Raw genomic sequence first — 12,912 nt, 5'->3', positions numbered from 1 at the left:
TCAGTCCTTGCTGGCCGCACGGCTAGCCGTAGTGCTGGCGCCCAGTGATGCTGCCAGGCCGCTGAGAGACGGCCAGCATCGCGACCCAGGGGCCCCCCCAGGCCTCTCTCCGCCGCTCGCACAGACTCGGGCAACCCTTGGTCCCTGTGATGGAGTCTCACACAACGAGAGAGAGATCACGAACTTCACAGGCCAGCTGTGTCTTTCTCGCTCCCTCCCTCTGTGGTGTCTCTCTCTCTATCTCTCGCTCTCTTTCTCCCTCTATCTCTCTCTCCTCTCTCTGTCTCTCCCTCCCTCTCTCTGTCTCTCTCTATCTCTCCCTCTATCTCTCTCTCTTGTCTCTCTCTCCCTCCCTCTATTTATTCTGCCTCTGTCTCTCTCTCTCTGTCTCTGTGTCTCTCTCTCTCTGTCTCTCTCCCTCTCTCTTTATCTATCTCTCTCTCCCTCCCTGTCTCCCCCTCCCTTTCTCCGTCTCTCTCTCTATCTCCCTCTTTGTCTTTCCCTCTCTCTCTCTCTCTGCCTCTCCTCCCTGTCTCTCCCTCCCTTTCTCCGTCTCTCTCTCTCTCTATCTCCCTCTTTGTCTTTCCCTCTCTCTCTCTCTCTGCCTCTCTCTCCCCTTCAGGAGATCAAGCGAGCCCTTCTTTCAAACCCGCTCCCTGACTACAGTCTGATGGGTCTCTCTCTCTCTCTGTCTGCCTGTCCGGCCCTGAGAGATTTGTACAAATTGCAGCCTCCTGGATCAGCCTGGTGCCGTGCTCTGTCAGAGCTTGCCCCCTCTCCCTCCCTCACTCTCTCTCTCTCTCTCCCACCCACCCCACCCCCTCACCTCTCCGCGGTTCCTGGACTGACAGCAGGAGCCGGCAGGGCCATTGTCTTTGCGCCGGCTGCCTGCAGATCTATTGTTATCTCAGAGCTGCACTGAATTCTTCCACATCTGCTAGCACAGGAACTGATCTCTCGCTGCAGATGGTTGGGGTGGGGGGGGGGGGGGGGGGGGGAGGGGGTTGGCTTTGGGAGCTGGTCCTGGGCGAGGGTGGTGAGGGGAGGTGGAGGAGGAGGGAGGGGGGGCAGTCTAGGGGCTTTACCCCGGGCTGAGGGAGGGGTTGGGCGGGGAGCGGGGGGTCGCAGTTTATTTCACTGGCAGAGTCAAGACTGCCCACACAGTGAGGACGGTTCAACAATGGAATCCCTGCAAATAGGAAATTGCCTCCCCCCCTCGCCAAAGTCTGTGTGTGTGTGTGTGTCTCAGATATCATCACAGAACAGGGAGCCAATAGCTTTCGTTCGGAGAGAGAGATGCTTTGGCAACATAAGATGTGACTTGTCATGCCAATAAAGCGATTTGAATTGAATTGAATTGAAAATTGAGTGAGGGGCTCACACAGACCCTCCCCTGTCAGACACAGACAGGCACCTCCGAGATCTCTGCGCTCCTCCAATTCTGGCCTCTTGAGCATCCCCCCCCCACCCCCCCGCCCCCGATTTCCATCGCTCCACCATTGGCGGCCGTGCCTTCAGCCGCCTGGGCCCCGAGCTCTGGAATTCCCTCCCTAAACCTCTCCGCCTCTCTCTCTCTCCTTTAAGACGCTCCTTAAAACCTGCCTTTTTGACCAAGCTTGTGGTCGCCTGTCCTAATATCTCCTTGTGGGGCTCGGTGTCAAATTGTTGTCGGGTATACGCTCCTGTGAAGCGCCTTGGGACGTTACAGACGCTGTGTATAAATGTGAGTATGTTGAGCATTGATCCCTTTAAGAGCCGCACAGTGTCGGCCATTGCTCAGTGGTCGCACTCTCGTCTCTCAGTCAGAAGGTTGTGGGTTCAAGTCCCACTCCTGACCCTCCCAGTGCAGTACTGAGGGAGCGCCGCACTGTCGGAGGGGCGGTACTGAGGGAGCGCCGCACTGTCGGAGGGGTGGTACTGAGGGAGCGCCGCACTGTCGGAGGGGCAGTACTGAGGGAGCGCCGCACTGTCGGAGGGGCAGTACTGAGGGAGCGCCGCACTGTCGGAGGGTTGGTACTGAGGGAGCGCCGCACTGTCGGAGGGGCAGTACTGAGGGAGCGCCGCACTGTCGGAGGGGCAGTACTGAGGGAGCGCCGCACTGTCGGAGGGGCAGTACTGAGGGAGCGCCGCACTGTCGGAGGGGCAGTACTGAGGGAGCGCCGCACTGCCGGAGGGGCGGTACTGAGGGAGCGCCGCACTGTCAGAGGGGCAGCACTGAGGGAGCGCCGCACTGTCGGAGGGGCGGTACTGAGGGAGCGCCGCACTGTCGGAGGGGCGGTACTGAGGGAGCGCCGCACTGTCGGAGGGGCAGTACTGAGGGAGCGCCGCACTGTCGGAGGGGCAGTGCTGAGGGAGCGCCGCACTGTCGGAGGGGTGGTACTGAGGGAGCGCCGCACTGTCGGAGGGGCAGTGCTGAGGGAGCGCCGCACTGTCGGAGGGGCAGTACGGAGGGAGCGCCGCACTGTCGGAGGGGCAGTACTGAGGGAGCGCCGCACTGTCGGAGGGGCAGTACTGAGGGAGTGCTGCACTGTCGGAGGGGCAGTACTGAGGGAGAGCCGCACTGTCGGAGAGGCAGTGCTGAGGGAGCGCCGCACTGTCGGAGGAGCAGTACTGAGGGAGCGCCGCACTGTCGGAGGGGCAGTACTGAGGGAGCGCCGCACTGTCGGAGGCGCAGTACTGAGGGAGGGGCAGTACTGAGGGAGCGCCGCACTGTCGGAGGGGCAGTACTGAGGGAGGGCCGCACTGTCGGAGGGGCAGTACTGAGGGAGCGCCGCACTGTCAGAGGGGCAGTACTGAGGGAGCGCCGCACTGTCGGAGGGGCAGTACTGAGGGAGCGCCGCACTGTCGGAGGTGCCATCTTTCGGATGAGACCTCTCAGCTGGATGTAAAAGATCCCACAGCCAGTATTTCGAAGAAGAACAGGGGGGAGCTCTCCCCAGTGTCCTGAGGCCGATATTTATCCTCAATCAACATAACAAAAGCAGATTATCTGGTCCTTATCTCATTGCTGTGTGTGGGAGCTTGCTGTGCGCAAATTGGCTGCCGCCTTTCCTACATTACAACAGTGGCCACACTTCAAAAAAAGTACTTCATTGGCTGTGAAGCGCTTTGGGACGTCCTGAGGTGGGGAAAGGGGCTGGAGAAATGGGAGTCTGTTGTTTCTTTCAAACTCCGCTTGGAGAGGGCAGCTGTCACGTTGGGCCTGACATACGACACCGAGCCCTTCAGTGGATCCCAAGCACCGAGGAGACAGAGAGCAAGAGAGAGGGAGAGAGGGAGGATTTGCCCTGGGCTCCTAAGCACAGGTGTCAATAGTCTGTCACGGCTTTCATTGCAGTCCCTGGACCAACCGTGAAATCACCAGTGTGTTCACGAGCCGGCTCGAATTTCACCATAAAGCTTTAGTTCGGACGGGCTCCTTTTTTAGAAAAAAATTGCCAACCGCAGAGGTCGAAATCCAAGCCGAGGCCTCAAACGGGCCTGGTTTGAGTTATTGGCTTCTTTGCTGGGTGGCGGCTGGGGATGGGGAGTGGGGTGGTTGTGGCGCGTTCTGTTAAAACTCCTCCTGGTCTGCCGTGGCCTCGATGCCTGGAGACGCTAGGCCTCACTCCGAGGCCGCAGTACCACTCCTAGGCCTCAGCCTCGCTCCTAGGCCGCAGCCTCGCCCCTAGGCCGCAGCCTCGCCCCTAGGCCGCAGCCTCGCCCCTAGGCCGCAGCACCGCCCCTAGGCCGCAGCACCGCCCCTAGGCCGCAGCACCGCTCCTAGGCCGCAGCACCGCCCCTAGGCCGCAGCCTCGCTCCTAGGCCGCAGCCTCGCTCCTAGGCCGCAGCCTCGCCCCTAGGCCGCTGCCTCGCCCCTAGGCCGCTGCCTCGCCCCTAGGCCGCAGCCTCGCCCCTAGGCAGCAGCCTCGCCCCTAGGCCGCAGCCTCGCCCCTAGGCCGCAGCCTCACTCCTAGGCCGCAGCCTCACTCCTAGGCCGCAGCACCACTCCTAGGCCGCTGCCACACCCCTAGGCCGCAGCCTCACCTCCAGGCCGCAGCCTCACTCCTAGGCCGCAGCCTCACTCCTAGGCCGCAGCACCACTCCTAGGCCGCAGCCTCACTCCGAGGCCGCAGCCTCACTCCTAGGCCGCAGCCTCACTCCTAGGCCTCAGCACCACTCCTAGGCTGCAGCCTCACTCCCAGGCTTCAGCCAAGGCCTCACTCCATGGCAGGAGTCAGCCCATTTGGCCCCTCGAGCCTGCTCCTCCATTCAATAAGATCAACGCTGATCTTCAACCTCAACTCCACCTTCCCGCCCGATCCCCAGATCCCTCGATTCACTCTGCCCAAAAATCGATCGATCTCAGCCTTGAATATACTCAACGACTGAGCCTCCACAGCCCTCTGGGGCAGAGAATTCCAAAGATTCACCGCCCTCTGAGTGAAGAAATTCCTCCTCATCTCAGTCCTAAATGGCCGACCCCCGAGACTGTGACCCCTGGTTCGAGACTCTCCGGCCAGGGGGGGAAACAGCCTCTCAGCATCTACCCTGTCAATCCCTGTGAGAATTTTGTATGTTTCAATGAGATCACCTCTCATTCTTCTAAACTCCAGAGAGTACAGGCCCAATCAACTCAATCTCTCCTCAAAGGACATTCTCTCTCTCATTCTAGTGAACCACTGTTGCCCCCACTCCAAGGCAAATACATCCTTCTTTAGATAAGGAGACCAAAACTATGCACCGTACTCCGAGGTGTGGTCTCACCAAAGGCCCTGTACAATTGCAGTTTAAACTTGACGTTCCCACCTGGCGGTTGCCACCTTGCTCCGTCTCGCTAGAACAGACACGGGCGCGCGGTGTCCGATTTCGGACCCAGCCTGAGCTCTGAGGAATGTCCCCTCACCAGAGCCCCCCTGACATGAATCTCGTCATTCCTGTGGAAAAGACTTATGAAATGATACTGGGCGGCCCACGGGTGGCGCTGTCCAGGGAGAGTATAAATACTCGGGCACGGGCCCAGCTTGCGCAGGACATTCTTTAACAGGAACTAGTGAAGGACACAACTAGACCTCCATGTTGTAAAACAGTTGATTAAAGCTTTGTTTAACGCTTAGACCAAGTGCCCAGTAGTTTTCTTACGTCACCCCGCTCCACCGCCCGAAACACGTTACGAAGTCTGAGCTATGTAACATGTCCCTTGACACTCATCGGTTTAATAACCTCCCTGCGGCCTGGCAGCGTCACACATCTGGAAAGAGTAAGTGCTCTTTGAGAATTCGTCCCTGCTTTTCTTAAAAGGAAAACCCTTTCTTTACCAACTTCACTGAACCAGAAACTCAACGCCGAGAAACAACCCCAGGACATTGCTTCAGGCTATGGACAGACCGAAATCAGGGGCAGCAAAAGATGGTCTGTTTCCATCAAAGCTGCCCCTCACAGTCACGGGTTAGATACAGAGTAAAGCTCTCTCTACACTGTCCCCATCAAACACTCCCAGGGCAGGTACAGCACGGGGTTAGATACAGAGTAAAGCTCCCTCTACACTGTCCCATCAAACACTCCCAGGGCAGGTACAGCACGGGTTAGATACAGAGTAAAGCTCCCTCTACACTGACCCCATCAAACACTCCCAGGGCAGGTACAGCACGGGTTAGATACAGAGTAAAGCTCCCTCTACACTGTCCTGTCAAACACTCCCAGGGCAGGTACAGCACGGGTTAGATACAGAGTAAAGCTCCCTCTACACTGTCCCATCAAACACTCCCAGGGCAGGTACAGCACGGGGTTAGATACAGAGTAAAGCTCCCTCTACACTGTCCCATCAAACACTCCCAGGGCAGGTACAGCACGGGTTAGATACAGAGTAAAGCTCCCTCTACACTGTCCCCATCAAACACTCCCAGGGCAGGTACAGCACGGGGTTAGATACAGAGTAAAGCTCCCTCTACACTGTCCCATCAAACACTCACAGGGCAGGTACAGCACGGGTTAGATACAAAGTAAAGCTCCCTCTACACTGTCCCATCAAACACTCCCAGGGCAGGTACAGCACGGGGTTAGATACAGAGTAAAGCTCCCTCTACACTGTCCCATCAAACACTCCCAGGGCAGGTACAACACAGGTTAGATACAGAGTAAAGCTCCCTCTACACTGTCCCATCAAACACTCCCAGGGCAGGTACAGCACGGGGTTAGATACAGAGTAAAGCTCCCTCTACACTGTCCCATCAAACACTCCCAGGGCAGGTACAGCACGGGGTTAGATACAGAGTAAAGCTCTCTCTACACTGTCCCATCAAACACTCCCAGGGCAGGTACAGCACGGGGTTAGATACAGAGTAAAGCTCCCCCTACACTGTCCCAACAATAATTTGTATTTATACAGCACCTTTAACGTCATAAAACGTCCCAAGGCGCTTCACAGGAGCGATTATCAAACAAAATTTGACACCGAGCCCCATCAGGAGACATTAGGACAGGTGACCAAAAGCTTGGTCAAAGAGGGAAGTTTTAAGGAGCGTCTTAAAGGAGGAGAGAGAGAGAGAGGCGGAGAGGTTTAGGGAGGGAATTCCAGAGCTCGGGGCCCAGGCGGCTGAAGGCACGGCCGCCAATGGTGGAGCGAAGTGAGCTGAAACTAATTTAGGGGGCTCCGCTGACTGCGCTCATCGTAAATGCGGGGTAGAGTTGAAAAGGGATTGAAAATAGAACAATGTGTGGGAAAGAGCGGAAGGCCGGCCGAGGTGGAAATTACCCCGGAGCGCTGCTTATAGATTTTACAAGCAGCTTTGGAGGAAGCAAGTAATGAGAGGGGGACGCACGCCTCTCACTTCCTCTCTCTTCATTCTGTCAGGGGGACAGAGGATTTGTGCTAAATACAGGCTTCAAATGGTGGTGGGGAGGTTAGTCCAGAACAAGGGGGAACAGAACCTTAAAATTAGAGCCGGGGGTGATGTCAGGAAACACTTCTTCACACAAAGGGCGGTGGAAATCTGGAACTCTCCCCCCCCCCCCAAAAAAAAAACTGTTGAGCCTGGGGGTCAATTGGAGCTTCCAAGACTGAGCTCGATAAGATCTGCACCACCACCCCCCCCCCATTTATCCGCCTTTGCTCCATATCCCTCGATCCCCTTACCCAACAAAAGTCTATCGATCTCAGTCGATAAGGGGATGGGGGGAGAGGGGAGAGGGGAGGGGGGAGGGGAGAGAGGGGAGGATGAGGGGGGAGAGGGGAGGATGAGGGGGGAGAGGGGGCGATAGGGGAGGGGAGGGTGGAGGGGGAAGAGGGAGAGGGGGAGAGAGAGGGGAGGGAGAGGGGAGGGGGAGAGGGGGAGAGAGGGAGAGGGGGAGAGAGGGGAGGGAGAGGGGAGGGGGAGAGAGGGAGGGGGAGAGAGGGAAGGGAGAGGAGTGGAGGAGACAGGGAAGGGGCGAGAGGGAGAAGGGCAGAGGGACAGCAGGAGAGGAGAGGAGGGGGAGAGGTGGAGGGGGCAAGGGGGGAGGAGTGAGTTTACTGACGGTGGAATGGAGTCAGACCAGCTCCCGAAATACCTCTTCCTTTCTGATTACATTGTGAGGCCCACTTCCTCTGCAGACTGCTCTCCTCTTCCTGGCTCTTGAGCCGAGGAATCACTTTCCTGCTAATCTCATTACATTTCCTGTTTGGCTGGAGATAGAGAGAGAGAGAGAATCAAGAATATATGAACAGTGAGCGCCGGGGAGGGGGAAGGAGAGAGGGAGGTAGAGGGGGGAGGAGGAGCTGGAAGAGGAAGAGGGAAGGGGGAAGGCGAGGGGAAGGGAGGGAGATGAGGGAGGAGGTTGGGGAGTGCGGAGGGGAGGGAGATGAGGGAGGAGGTTGGGGAGTGGGGATGGGAGGGAGATGAGGGAGGAGGTTGGGGGAGTGGGGAGGGGAGGGAGATGAGGGAGGAGGTTGGGGGAGGGGAGGGAGATGAGGGAGGAGGTTGGGGGAGTGGGGAGGGAGATGAGGGAGGAGGTTGGGGAGTGGGGAGGGAGGGAGATGAGGGAGGAGGTTGGGGAGTGCGGAAGGGAGGGAGATGAGGGAGGAGGTTGGGGAGGGGAGGGGAGGGAGTTGAGGGAGGAGGTTGGGGAGTGGGGAGGGGAGGGAGATGAGGGAGGAGGTTGGGGAGTGGGGAGGGAGGGAGATGAGGGAGGAGGTTGGGGAGTGCGGAGGGGAGGGAGATGAGGGAGGAGGTTGGGGAGTGCGGAAGGGAGGGAGATGAGGGAGGAGGTTGGGGAGGGAGATGAGGGAGGAGGTTGGGGAGTGGGGAGGGGAGGGGAGGGAGATGAGGGAGGAGGTTGGGGAGTGGGGAGGGGAGGGAGATGAGGGAGGAGGTTGGGGAGTGGGGAGGGGAGGGAGATGAGGGAGGAGGTTGGGGAGTGGGGAGGGGAGGGGAGGGAGATGAGGGAGGAGGTTGGGGAGTGGAGGGGAGGGAGATGAGGGAGGAGGTTGGGGAGTGGGGAGGGGAGGGATTTGAGGGAGGAGGTTGGGAGTGGGGAGGGGAGGGAGATGAGGGAGGAGGTTGGAGAATGGGGAGGGAGATGAGGGAGGAGGTTGGAGGAGTGGGGAGGGGAGGGAGATGAGGGGGGAGGTTGGGGAGTGCGGAGGGGAGGGAGATGAGGGAGGAGGTTGGGGGAGTGCGGAGGGGAGGGAGATGAGTGAGGAGGTTAGCGAAGCATGGAGTCAAGGGTGGGAGGTTGGGGAGGAGGAGAGGGGAGGGGAAGGGGAGAGATGTCCTGCTGTAGGGGGTTGCTGAGTTCGAGTGGGGCGAGACCGTGAGTCGAGGGTGGGAGGTTGGGGAGGAGGAGAGGGGAGGGGAAGGGGAGAGATGTCCTGCTGTAGGGGGTTGCTGAGTTTGAGTGGGGCGAGACCGTGAGTCGAGGGTGGGAGGTTGGGGAGGAGGAGAGGGGAGGGGAAGGGGAGAGATGTCCTGCTGTAGGGGGTTGCTGAGTTTGAGTGGGGCGAGACCGTGAGTCGAGGGTGGGAGGTTGGGGAGGAGGAGAGGGGAGGGGAAGGGGAGAGATGTCCTGCTGTAGGGGGTTGCTGAGTTAGAGTGGGGCGAGACCGTGAGTCGAGGGTGGGAGGTTGGGGAGGAGGAGAGGGGAGGGGAAGGGGAGAGATGTCCTGCTGTAGGGGGTTGCTGAGTTAGAGTGGGGCGAGACCGTGAGTCGAGTGTGGGAGGTTGGGGAGGAGGAGAGGGGAGGGGAAGGGGAGAGATGTCCTGCTGTAGGGGGTTGCTGAGTTAGAGTGGGGCGAGACCGTGAGTCGAGGGTGGGAGGTTGGGGAGGAGGAGAGGGGAGGGGAAGGGGAGAGATGTCCTGCTGTAGGGGGTTGCTGAGTTAGAGTGGGGCGAGACCGTGAGTCGAGGGTGACCAGAAAGCTAGCGTGCAGGTACAGCAAGCAATAAGGAAGGCTAATGGCATGTTGGCCTTTATTGCAAGGGGGTTGGCGTATAAGAGTAAGGAAGTCTTGTTACAATTGTACAGGGCCTTGGTGAGACCACACCTGGAGTACTGGGCACAGTTTTGATCTCCTTATCTAAGGAAGGATATACTTGCCTTGGAGGCGGTGCAACGAAGGTTCACTAGATTGATTCCTGGGATGAGAGGGCTGTCCTATGAGGAGAGATTGAGTAGAATGGGCCGATACTCTCTGGAGTTTAGAAGAATGAGAGGTGATCTCATTGAAACATACAAGATTCTGAGGGGGATTGACAGGGTAGATGCTGAGAGGCTGTTTTCCCCCCTGGCTGGAGAGTCTAGAACCAGGGGTCACAGTCTCAGGATAAGGGGTCGGCCATTTAGGACTGAGATGAGGAGGAATTTCTTCACTCAGAGGGCGGTGAATCTTTGGGATTCTCTACCCCAGAGGGCTGTGGAGGCTCAGTCGTTGAGTATATTCAAGGCTGAGATCGATAGATTTTTGGACTCTCGGGGAATCGAGGGATATGGGGATAGTGCAGGAAAGTGGAGTTGAGGTCGAAGATCAGCCACGATCTTATTGAATGGCGGAGCAGGCTCGAGGGGCCGAATGGCCTACTCCTGCTTCTAATTCTTATGCTTACCGTGGGCGAGGGCGTCCATGTTTACCGTGGGCGAGGGCAGCCATGTTTACCGTGGGCGAGGGCGGCCATCTTTACCGTGGGCGAGGGCGGCCATGTTTACCGTGGGCGAGGGCGGCCATGTTTACCGTGGGCGAGGGCGGCCATGTTTACCGTGGGCGAGGACGGCCATGTTTACCGTGGTCGAGGGCGGCCATCTTTACCGTGGGCGAGGGCGGCCATGTTTACCGTGGGCGAGGGCGACCATGTGTACAGTAGGCGAGGGCGGCCATGTTTACTGTGGACGAGGGCGGCCATGTTTACCGTCTGACCTGCAATTGGCGGAAACAGGTGTCATGGAAACGGCGGGGGTACTCACCCTCGAACGCGGCATCAGAGGCCCTACTGGTGCGACTGTCGATCTCGTCCTGCAGTCGGCGGTGTCGACCCCTACGGTTAAACAATGCTTTAGGGGCAAATACTTCATTCCCTCCCGTCTCTCCTGAAGGGGAGGCGGTGTATCGCCCTGACCCGTAGATCCATTGGGGCAGGAGTTAGCTGGGCAAAGCGGTTTCTCCTGAATTCCCTATTGGATTTATTAGTGATTATCTTATATTGACGGCCCCCCCCCTAGTTCTGGTCTCGCCTGCAAGTGGAAACACCTTCTCTACGTCTAACCTATCGAAACCCAAGACCTCGATCAGGTCACCACTCAGCCTCTGGCTAATTTCCACCTATCTCAGGGGGTGCTGTGAACGCCAGTAGTGATCCTCCCCGTACCGCGACCGACTTAACTCAACGCGAACCAATCCCCGGTGTCCCGTTGGGGGGGGTCAATTTTTAATCCCCCGACCAACGTCACTAAAAAAAACAGGCGATCCGGTCATGTATCACATGGCTGTCTGCGGGAGCTTGCTGTGCGCAAAATGTCTCCCGCCTTCCCCGACATTACAACCGTGGCCGCACTTCAAAAAAAAAGCACTTCCTTGGCTGTGACGTCCTGAGGTGGGGAAAGGTCGCTGGAGAAATGCGAGATCTTTCTTTTCTTTCAGACGGGGATTTCAATCTGGGAGCATTCCCTGGAGTGTGTGTGTGTGTGTGTGTGTCTCAGTCCCTCACCAGGACAGTACAGACATGGCAAGTGTTAGAACGCAGCCAGACAGCAAATAAATAAGGAAGGGGAAACTTAACACATAGAGTCATAGAAAGTTACAGCCCAGATCGAGGCCCTTCGGCCCATCGTGTCCGCGCCGGCCCTCAAGCCCTGTCTATTCTAATCCCATTTTCCAGCACTTGGTCCATAGCCTTGTATGCTGTGGTGTTTCAAGTGCTCATCTAAATGCTTCTTGAATGTTGTGAGGGTTCCTGCCTCTACCACCCTTTCAGGCAGTGAGTTCCAGATTCCAACCACCCTCTGGGTGAAAACGTTTTTCCTCAAATCCCCTCCGAACCTCCTGCCCCTTACCTTGAAACTATGCCCTCCTGGTTATTGACCCCTCTACTAAGGGGAAAAGTTCCTTTCTATCTACCCTATCTATGCCCCTCAGAATTTTGTACACCTCAATCAGGCCCCCCCCCTCAGCCTTCTCTGCTCCAAGGAAAACAACCCCAGCCTGTCCAGTCTCTCTTCATAGCTGAAGTGCTCCAGCCCAGGTAACATCCTGGTGAATCTCCTCTGCACCCTCTCCAATGCAATCACATCCCTCCTATAGTGTGGCGACCAGAACTGCACACAGTATTCCAGCTGTGGCCTAACTAGCGTTTTCTACAGCTCCATCATAACCTCCCTGCTCTTATACCCCAGCACGGTGGCATAGTGGTTAGCACTGTTGCCTCACAGCGCCAGGGACCCGGGTTCGAATCCGGCCTCGGGTGACTGTCTGTGTGGAGTTTGCACATTCTCCCCGTGTTTGCGTGGGTTTCCTCCGGGTGCTCCGGTTTCCTCCCACAGTCCAAAGATGTGTGGGTTAGGATGATTGGCTATGATAAATTGACCCTTAGTGTTAGGGGGATTAAATACGTGGGGTTACGGGGATAGGGTGGGATATGTGTTGGTGTAGGGGTTACGGGGATCGGGTGGGATATGTGTCGGTGCAGGCTCGATGGGCCGAAATGGCCTCTATCTGCACTGTGGGGTTTCTGTGATTCTGTGATATTCTAAGCCTCGGCTAATGAAGGCAAGTATCCCATGTGCCTTCTTAACCACCTTATCTACCTGTCCTGCTGCCTTCAGGGATCTATGTACATGCACACCAAGGTCCCTCTGGTCCTCTGTCCTTCCTAGGATCCTACCATTCATTGTGTATTCCCTTGTCTTGTTAGTCCCTCCAAAATGCATCACCTCACACTTTTCAGGGTTAAATTCCATTTGCCACGGGTCCCCTCTTCACCTCCTCCACTCCAAGGAAAACAGTCCCAACTTTTCCAGCCTCTCACGCTGTGCGGCTGGGGCAGACAGGAGGCAGTATCACTGAATATCTGTCTGACCTCTCCCTCCCTTGGCAACAGCGATTCAAATCCGCGTTTAAAAATCAAGGATATCCAACTGCTCACCAAATGTGTATAAACCGCACAGCTCTGTCGCACACACACACAATTCACAATTCACAATTCAATTCAAATCGCTTTATTGGCATGATAAGTTACATCTTATGTTGCCAAAGCATCAAAATACATTTATGGTTTAGCACATAAACGCAGTTCTATTCATACAGTGTATAAACAGGTATATCCCTGAGTGTATAAATATACATTCGCATTGTTTATATATATTCTTTTCTTAGTTTACTGGTTGTCCCTCTGTTCATGGCAAGCTGTAACATAGTGTGCCGCCAGTGTTATACAGCTTCTCTCCTCTCCCAGTAGGTATGGGAGTTTT

The sequence above is a fragment of the Somniosus microcephalus genome, unplaced genomic scaffold (assembly GCF_052327205.1).
Source record: "Somniosus microcephalus isolate GS21.2 unplaced genomic scaffold, FLI_Smic_1.0 scaffold1540, whole genome shotgun sequence".
NCBI classification, from domain to species: Eukaryota; Metazoa; Chordata; class Chondrichthyes; order Squaliformes; family Somniosidae; genus Somniosus; species Somniosus microcephalus.
Note: the sequence above shows the minus strand (reverse complement) of the source record.